General features: G+C 45.6%; 1 long non-coding RNA gene across 1 annotated transcript in view; it reads right to left on the reverse strand.

Annotated features, from left to right (window-relative positions):
• The window catches only part of LOC138525556 (uncharacterized), an 84359-nt gene extending 74670 nt beyond the window's left edge, over positions 1 to 9689 (reverse strand). The window contains exon 1 of the long non-coding RNA XR_011283354.1: positions 9484 to 9689. This is a non-coding gene — a long non-coding RNA (uncharacterized lncRNA). The remainder of the gene's footprint in view (positions 1 to 9483) is intronic.
• Positions 9690 to 10236: the final 547 nt, after the last annotated feature.

Raw genomic sequence — 10236 nt, forward strand, 5'->3', positions numbered from 1 at the left:
TTCAGTGGCATGGGCGGGGATGGATCTAGCATTAATGAGGGCACACTGTAGGTTGTGTGTGTGTTGGGCTGAGGTAGGGGTGGTGTTGAGTGGTGCCGCCGGGATGGGGTGCGGCATGGCGGGTTTGGGTAAGGGTGTTTTGACTGTAAGGGCTGGCGTATTAGGCGTGTTAAGAGTGATGGGAGGTGCTTGGTGGGTGAGTCTGGGGTATCTAGAACGGAGACCTAGGAGTTGGTTCCTGATGTGGATGGGTCTAGTGTAGGAGGTTATGCTGGGTGGGGGATGACGTGCTGTGGGGATGCTTTCAGTGAAGAATGATGGTAGGAAGTAAGTGGGAGGAATGTTGGAGAGGAATGCCAGTGGGGCAGCTGGTGAGTTGGTGGATTGGGGATGAGGCATGGCGAGGGTATCGTTCAACACGCCACAAATAGAATCAAAGTGCAGTGTGGGTAGCAAAATCACGGCACAATAGAATCATAAATACAGGTGGGGCAAGATCTGAGGCACAACTAGAATCAGAATGCAGTGTGGGCAACAAAATCACGGCACAATAGAATCATAAATACAGGTGGGGCAAGATCTGAGGCACAACTAGAATCAGAATGCAGTGTGGGCAACAAAATCACGGCACAATAGAATCATAAATACAGGTGGGGCAAGATCTTAGGCACAACTAGGAATGGGACCATAGGTATAACAGAATATTAAATAGTGGGTAGATTCGAATTTTGCAGGGGGTGGCTGAAGCACAGTATGCGAATGCACAGGGGGAGTCAGCAAATGCGAGTGGGATTAGGATAGTACATGCATAAGTACACGAGGCGCTATGGCGCGCACGTTTAGAATTAGTGTTATGAGGAAGTTTGCAGGTCAGGCTGGATGGAGGTCGACATAGTAGGCGATCAGGAAACAGTTTGTACAGTACCTTCGGTGGAGTGGCTGACGGGCAGAGTTCCTGGCCAGTGGGCAGTGTTCAGGCAGGGACAGGCACAGGACAGGCGCCTTAGTGTGCGCCTTGTTGTGGGCCGGCTCACGCCTGCCGGTCCCACAGGATCAGAGAAGTGGATACGCTGGGCGGGGAGGACCAATCAGGTCAGGGATCAGCAACCGTGCTGCGGTGTGGTCATGGCGGCCATATTGGCATTGTATGCTCTTCTGGTCGGCATCGGGGTGCTGTGGCATGCGGGCATTCAGCGGATCAGATCTGCAATAATGCAGATGGCATAGGCTTTCAGGAGTGGGGCCTTGCTGTGGGTGAGAGGGGCCACCCTCATGGGTAGCGGTGAAAAGATCTCCCGCTCACCTCTGGAATGGGATGCGAGCACGTTGGCTGTGGGCTGCTCCGGCAGCCAGGAGAAAGGAGCTCCTGCTCCTGTGGACGCTGCGAACGATATGCTAACAATGCTAACCTGCCTAAAGGTTTTACCCTGCCTTCTCTGATGCTAGGCAGAAATGGCAGGCCTATAATCATAAAAAAGCAATAAGGCCAAATTACAGAGGACATTTAACACTTCATTTTCAGAGGTCGAAGGGGGGATCCACGTGTCCAGAAAGACATTGGTGACCTCAAAATGGCCAAATGGAAACATGTTTCCATGTGGCCAGATCCAGGATTCCATAGGAATATGTCAGTCACCAATGTTCCATCTGGGATCAAGGGATGAAAGAGTCTTAATGGGTTGTATAGCAACTGTGAGACATAAGGAAGGAGCAGTGTTTTCTGGAAGCACATTTCGGAGCGATTGGAAACCATACCTGCAATGGCTAGAATTAAGTCAACAGCATGATGCTCACCCGATATTGCATAGAGAGGACTGGATGCTGTAATGCCGAAGGTAACTCTTCTTTTATGTCCCTGACTTTGGATTGAAGCTACAGAAGAGATGCCATTATAGCGTTTACGTACACTAAAGCCTTGGTTGGTCACTTGTTGTGATGAAATGGCATCTGAATTGTCCTTATTTACAACAAACCCTTGTCCCTGAAGGAGATTCAAGGGCATCTAAAAGTGACTTAGAGCATTCTCCCTGGAGGAGGACATCATCAGGATGTCAGGTAGATAAACAAGTATCCGAATGCCCTGACTCCGTAAAGTTTGTGAAACACCTCAGAGAGAAGGACAGACAGAACAGGAGGCCGGTTAATCGAAATATCTTTCCTCCCCAAGCAAATCGGATGAATTGGCAAAGAGAAGGGAATATAGGTGCTGATAAATAGGCATCCCTGATATCCAAATGGACCATCCAGTCACCAAGACCTCTTGGATAAGGTTTTTTCCATCTTGAAATTAATTTAAAGAAGAAATGTGTTTGATTCCCTTAAGTTTATCACTGGCTGAAAGCCCTCCTATTTTTTTCTCACAATGTAAAAAGAATGCTTATCCTGAAGAATATTGATTCTTTTTCATAGCACCTTTTTGGAACAGCTCTCTTTTTGCTTGGAAAATGACCCAAATCTCAACTTGGAAAAACAGATAATTCTGGGAAGACTGATTTGAAATGAAGGTAATACAAATGTGGTGGGAAACCCCTGAAAAGTCTGCCACACCCAGGGATATTCTATGATCCGGAACCAATTTGGAAGGAAATTCTATATGTGCACCCAAATATCATTGTAGTAGGAAGGGAAAGGATACTCACCATTAAATCTTGCTGAAGAGGATCTCCTCGTATTGATACCGCCTCTGAAGAATTTACCCCCTCTTGAGAGCAGTGCATAATGTGGCTCAAAAGCTGAGGATTGTCCTCACCCCCTAGAAGGGTCAATAGAGCCCTAAATTCTACCAGATAGGCAGTGGCACAGCCCCACCCTTTAATGGCCCTGGGCAAAACCTAAGTGGGATGACATATTTCTTTGATGGTGGTCTGCTCCTTATCAAGTGATGAAACATGCTGGCATATTCAGCTACCTCTTTTGAGTAATGCTGCCCAAAAGGAAGGCCTCATTTATTCTGTGGATTAGAACCAGACATGGCACTGACCCTCTTGAAAATGTATTCCAAACTGAGTTAGACATTGTACTTAGTTTATGGTTTATTTTCAAGAGGAAACTTTTGAGTCTTTCAGCACTTGACATTGCCTACACAAAACACGGCTCTCTGGGCCCATCCACTCGGATCTTTTAAATTTGTCATGAATAAAAGATGGTTTCTACAGAATTGGATGTCAACCCCTTCATTAAGACCCTAAAGGTTGAATGCCACACCCTTGAAACCCACTGTCCACAGAAAGAGGGGAGACATAACAAGGGAAGGTCAGGAGCAGACACTTCACAGGATCCCTAGTAAGTGTAAAAGTAAACCAATTTAGCTGCCAGGACCGAACAGTAGACAGCCTCTTATACATGGAGGTGTTTAGAGGAATTCCCTGGCAGAGAGCACACAGAGCAATCTATGGCCTACAAGAAAATCACTATCCAACAGCTGACCCGAACACTCAGATCCAACAACAATATCCGCCTAGAACCTAAACCATACACAAGGAAAAAACATGGTTGATCAGAATTCTCTTGCCTAGACGTAAAACTTTGGAACTCCCTCCGCAGAAAAATACGAACCATGAAGGACCATCTAAAATTCTGAAAACTTCTAAAAACCTGGCTCATCAACTCAGAAAGGGACAAAAACGAATGAACAACACCCACACCCAAATTAACACACAACTGAAAAGGACTGGTGAGTAGGCTGGACCAGAGGGAAGTGCAGGGAAGTAGAGAGGTGTCTAAAGCAGATGGAGGCCCCAGTGTACCCGTCCTGAAAGAGGGTCAAACTGGAAAAAGGTTAGAGGAATGGGCCTTACTTAATTGAACCTCAGATAGAGGATCCTAGATAAAAAAGGGGAGGGAGAGAGGTGTACCGATTGAGGAGCCCATGGGGGTAGTGCTAGCTGTGCCTCAGGGTGAGCTAAGAGGGAAGGGATATGGGCTACACTTGTTTTGAATGCTGGGGGTGGAAAAGTACTGCCACGGAATTGCCCATTGAGGACCCACTTATGTGCACATAACATAATAGTGGTAAATGTAGCACACCAGAATATGCGGCAGGGGAAGAGACATAGGCCACAGTCAATCAAAATAGTGGGGAAGAGGATAGGGTACTGCCACTAACAAAAGCTACTAAAAAACTCACCCTTCTGCATGCACTTCTCAAACTCTGAACTAAACACAACCACATTGCTACAGCACAACAAACCACACAACCTTCACCACACTGCAACAACAAAACAAACCACAAATAGCCTCGCACCACAGCACATGACGGCTACCAACCGAAAAACACACCAACGCTCAGTGAATGGTGTAAACCGGACTGAAGCTGACAACAGCACATCATAGACCCCTTGCTCTTCCTCCCGCTCAGTCCATCTAACTTACACCCCTCCCTTACCCATTTGCATTACAGATCGACCAGAGCGCCAAAGGGCCACGCAGGTGGTGACAGTGCACAGTATAAAAACATTTAACATAACATACATTATCCTCCAGATTTTGCCAAGTCTATAATCTTTTCCAGAGGATGTACAGTGTCTAAGAACCTATCTCAGAATTGTATCCAAGCCCTATCCATGCCTTTATTGTGATCTCTGCCATATTTTGCTAAAAATATATTTTAGGGTCCACCATAGGGATGCATGCACATTTGTCAGGCAGGATAATTCTGAGTGCATTCTACCTCAAGCACTGATGTCTAGCCTAGTATGTATATGATTACGTAGATAATCGTCCACATGAGGATGGGTAGCCCACTCGATAGAATTAGAGTGTAGAACAAACTTGGGTTCAAACATTGGGTAACTTGCAGCATTGTAAACTCTGCTGGGATCTGACTGCCCTGCTTAATCCTGAACAGGATCCCTTGGAACGTATACTACCTCATCTGAGATGTCAAAATGATTATCATCATCATATGAAATGATGGTTTATTTATATAGCACCCATACACAATGTGTTTCAAAGCGCTTCAAGGCAAGGTAGGGAACAAGGGAAAATACAATGACATTCTTACAGGCCATGAACAGTAAGGATGTGAAATTAACTATCGTACTCTGCCTGACGACATTTCAGATAATGCAAGAGCTAAGACATAGATAAGGAAAAGGGAGGGGGAGAGTGGGAAGGAAATGGAAACAGAAAGGCGACTACTGTACTAGGCCTGACGACATTTCTGGTGGATCCAGAAAGAAAACAAAAGATGAGAAAAAGGGGTGCAGAAAGGGAGGGGAGGAACAAAACAAGTGACTATCGTACTAGGCCTGATGACATTTCAGATAGTGCTGGAGAATGGGGGGGGGCAAGTAAGGAGAGGGGGAGGAGACAGACGAGATTGCTATCATACTAGGTCCAGGGACAATGCTGATAGAGTAAGTGCATAGAAGACAGTAAGGGGAGGAGTGGAGGAGATAGGAAAAGGGAGAAAGGGAAAGGAGGAGAGAACAGAGAGTAAGCAGTCAAAAAGAGTGGGTAAGCAAGAGGGGATAGTGAATACAATTGCAAAAGTCAGTAGTAACACATAATATTGCAAGCCTGGATACAAGATGAAGTTTGGAACAGCATGATTCAGGGCCACTATGAGAAAGGGTGAGAGGCGTTGCTGGGGGGGGGTTGAGGGGGCTATAGCCTTGGGTCTTTTTGTTGTAGACCCAGATAGAAGCTCAGGGGTTACAAAAACAAAGGCTAGCGAGCCCCAGTCCCGACAGTCCCAAAATTAGCGTAGCCCCAGATCTTTTTCAGACCTAGCAACACCCCTAAGGGTGACGCACAGTGAATCAATGAAGTCCATAAAAGTAAAATCCAGCATTGGCCACAAGACGGTGATAGTGAGACCAGAATGTATCAGCACAGACTCCTGCAGAAGTAGGCTGGAGGGAGGGGACTAGGAAGGAAAAGGGTAGAAGAATCAAGCAAAAAAGGGAACACCTGTGTGCGAGAAGGCGGGACACAAGGGAACATCACAGGGGGTCCAGAAGGGTGGGGTGGCCTGTGGGGACATCATTAGTATCAGGTAAATCTCAACTACCCCAATCACCAGAGCTTAATAACTCCTCCCATCCTGAGGGCTCTTGCGGGGTCAGTACCCCCATCATGTATAGTCGAAGTCCCAGGGTGTGGCAATGTAGAAGGTAAAACACAGCACACAATAACTGCATTCTAGGTGTTTCTTTTTCCTGGCCTTTTTAGATGGGCACACCTTTCTCCTGTAGAAATATGTGGGCCTTTTACCTGCGAGGAGAAGTTTGTTAACCGGGAGCTTGGACTTCGGACACAGCACTGGAATTGATTTTCCACTGTGGCATGTAAAATACTTTAGAGAAGCACGCATTTCTTTTTCCCAAAGCTCCTGACAGAGCGGTATCCATGAAAGGGTCCATATCCATGTTACAATAGTTCTGGATATCCAGCTGGTTATTTGAATAAGAGAAAACTATTCAACTGAAGAGCCCTCCTAAACATGTTCCTCCATTTTCTTTTGTCCATTGCTACTGAAATATGTCTGTGTCTCTAAGTCCTATTGTTAAACAATCTGTCATCTTACAAGGAACTGATCCTTTCCTCCTTTACCCAGCACAGGCATGGGAGATCATTGCACGTATGTGGGGACTTGTTTCCTATATTCCCTCTCAGGGAGAAGATCAAGGGCAGCGTGTGTTTACTAGTGTGAATTTGAGATTTTGCTCCACGATGGTGGCCCTCAGCGGGGCATGCAACCCTGCATGTCAAAGAGTAAATTGGTCGGTGGTGTCTCTGAACAGGCACAAGTTTTACAAAAATGAGTGTAATTTGGTAATGGTGTCTCCACCAAATGACACATCTCGCCATAATTTAAGAATATATGCAGAATGCTTTGCTTTTCCTTCGCAAAGCAGCAGCAAGAAAAGAAGATGTGGCGGGAGGGGAAATGTCTTTTCATGGAGAGGGCACAACAGCTTGACCATTACCTCTCTCTATGGCGCACAGGAATGTATAGGACTTGTAGTACAGCATAAGGAAAATCTTTCTTTTGTAATTTAAAATGTTTCTTTCTTCAGTGAACAATATAAGTGACTATATTGAATAATGGGAAGCCTCTGTGCCCTATCATTAAATCATAATGATGGCAAGAAGCTTCCCAGAACCAGCGCTTGGATGGTGCCCTAGTGCCACCATGCCCTGTCTCCTTTAGAACAACGCACCTCTGCGTGCAATGACAGTATGTGGCCCAATCACACCCTTGTAAGAAGGCTTCTTAGAGGTCTTGTGGTTTCAGCCTACGGGATCCTCCCCCAGATATTCACTTCCATCTGATTAGTCGATGAGGGTGAGACAAGCGTAGTAACGTTATTTTAGTAAATACATGATTGGTTATAAATCAATTTCTCTCAATACCTCAATTTAATTTTTCTTGGCACAATATTTCTTTGTATTTAGCTTAACCCAGACTGACTGCAATTCATGGGGTGCCATGTCTCTGCCACCAGGTATGAGAGAACATCTAAAATACCAATGATTTTTAATATACTGTTCATGAACTGAAATAAAATTCATTGCTTACAGGCAAATTTAGAAGAACGTGACTGCCTTTCTTGATGTGTAGCATACTTAACCCAGTGATGGAAGTGAGCGGGAACGGTCAGGAACGGTGTTCCGCTAATTTTCTTTTTTTCTTTTTACCATTCCGCTCCTTTTCACGACCATATTCACCATTCTATACAGAGGATTTGTCCATTCATGTCATTGTGCAAGTGTAAAGTTGTAATAGGAGCCTTAGTTACTAGTCCCGATTCATGGAATATTTGCCTGGTTCAAAGTGAATTTGCACAGCTGAAAAGTGGCTGCACTGCCGACACAAACCCTGATTCACGGAACCGTGCAAAGTGTATTTTTGCAGTGTGGGCAAAGTCAGCGCATAGTTAATTTTGCAGTTCAAAATAACATTATGCCTGCATCCTATAGGCCACCAATGTAGCCTTTCTTTAATAGAACTTGATCAAATGAGTTCCATTGAGTTGGGCAACAATGTATGTGTGTTTGATGACTCAACAAAGCTGTGCCAGCAAGAGATATCTGTATACATTCAAAGATTTGCTGATGTTGCACATGAAAAAGAACATATGTGGTTTGGAGTGGGCTATCGTCAATATAAGTGAACAGACAAAGCGACCCATGAATATGTAATGTGAAATTATTGCAGAACTTTTAATGAGGCAGCTTGTAATGACACTGCATCTATTTTACTTCCACCACATCCATTTTGACCTATCAGTAAAATTCAATAACACCATGTGAAGGTGCATTGAATTCACAATATCTGCAGAAGTGATTTTCGGTTGTAACATAAATATACCTGAGTGAAGTACCTGGGAAGTACTTCTTGACTCCTCTTGACCGCTCTTCCTGCTTGTTGCCATTTGGATCGTGCTATTTAGACTTCGTTCAATGGTATTTCATAGGGTGACCAGACGTCCCGGTTTTCCCGGGACAGTCCGGGGAAATCGCCCTCGGTCCCGGGAAAATCACCCTCGGGGTTTGCAAGGTTGGGTGGCTACGGTAATTAAAAATTGAAACTTTTGTTCACAACAGTTTCAGAATGTTGATGTTGGAGGGCTGGCTCGAACCCCCAACCTTTCAGGCACAAGCCTCAACACTTACTGACTGTACCACAGAGACTGGCTTGAAAAGGAGTGTACATCAAGCCATGTAATAGCAATTAGAGAAAACGCTTGTTTTGAATCAACATGCCAAGATTCACAGACAAAACTGCACAAATGAGATCCTATACAGTTAATAGAAAGGAGAAGTGCTGGAAATATGATTGGGTGGGGGTTGTGGGGGCGTGTTGGGCTTGGGGCGGTAATTGGTGGGCTGCCATGGGGTAGTCCATTTATGTTGTTGGTCGTCCCGGTTTTTCGTTTTGGAAATCTGGTCACCCTAGATATACAAGACTGTTCCAGTTTCCTCTTCATCATTGTAAACTCTGTACTAAAGTATTTCCTTTGTATTTTATTATTTAGGACCTATTTTGAGCACATGTGTTCACTTACAAGTGAAGCTCCGCACTATTTTGACGTGTAGCTATAAATACTGGAACGCGCGCCCAACTGAGTGAAGTACCTGGGAAGTACCGCTTGACCGCGTTTGTCACGGTGTTGCAGTCGTGTCGGTTTGCTCCAACGGTACATTCGCAAGCCGTAAGCAGCTTTTCTGGTGGATTTTGAGTCTGTTTTTTGTTTCCTTTTCTTTCTGATGTTTTATTCAAATGCTTCGGGGCATTTTTACTTTAAGAACTGGTATGCCTCCACCGGCCCTCATTCAAACCAAAGCTGCATGTAGGGATGTTTATTAGTGAACTCTCTGTCTCGTGCCTGCCTCGTCTCTCTCTGCCTCGCCCTGTGTTGACATTCTAATGGGGACGTGCGAGAGGCGGAGCAGAGACGGTTGGTGGGCATGGTGTTTGAAGGACGCTCCTGTGCGGGCCTGCTTGAAATAAAGCTTACACTTTAGTTTACTTACCTGTGTTCACCACATCCCTTTAATGGCGACGAGGTGAGTGCAGGCCCGCTTAAGAGGAGGACGCCGAGGGGCCCCCCTCCCACCTGCCAGCAGCTGTAAGCGCTTACGGGCAACTGAGGGCACGTCTGCGGATGCCGGAGTGGAGAGGAACCATCAGCTATTTCCAGCGCTGACACACACACGCAGCCTGAATCCTGCAATAAATCCTCCCCCTGCGAAGGATCGGGGGAGGTGCCGCCTGTGTGCGTTAGGCGCCAGAAGCTGCCCTGCCCCCTTCCTCCCTTTGTATCAACACATTGGAGCGAAGGACTGCTCCTGACTGCCTGCCAATCCTCAAATTCTTCGGTCGAGGTGAGGAGAAGGGGGAGGAGGGGAGAAGAAGGAGGTTGAAAAGCGATGCATGCGCTGATAACAAGAAGAATGAAAGTGACAGATTAACCCTTGAAGACCTCACGATCCAGTGAGAGGGGTCCTATTTAAGTCTGTACAACGGCAACCAGAGTAAGGAACCTCGGAAACACAGGGAACTCTCTGAATTCTATGATAAGTTTTATTCCTTGGTGTAAATAAAAGGCTACCAGCACCAAAACAGTGCACACACATATGACATTTTTCCAGTCAAATTATTTGCCAAAGATAAGAGCACAGAGCCTGCAAAAATACAAGACTCTTGTTAAAGCTGTGGGAGAATTATAGCTCCTAGAGGCAGGTCAAATTTAAATAAAGTGCGTATAACAAGTATCCAGCATGGCT

Source organism: Ambystoma mexicanum, chromosome 7p, assembly GCF_040938575.1.
Source record: "Ambystoma mexicanum isolate Mex_15411 chromosome 7p, UKY_AmexF1_1, whole genome shotgun sequence".
Classification (NCBI taxonomy): Eukaryota; Metazoa; Chordata; class Amphibia; order Caudata; family Ambystomatidae; genus Ambystoma; species Ambystoma mexicanum.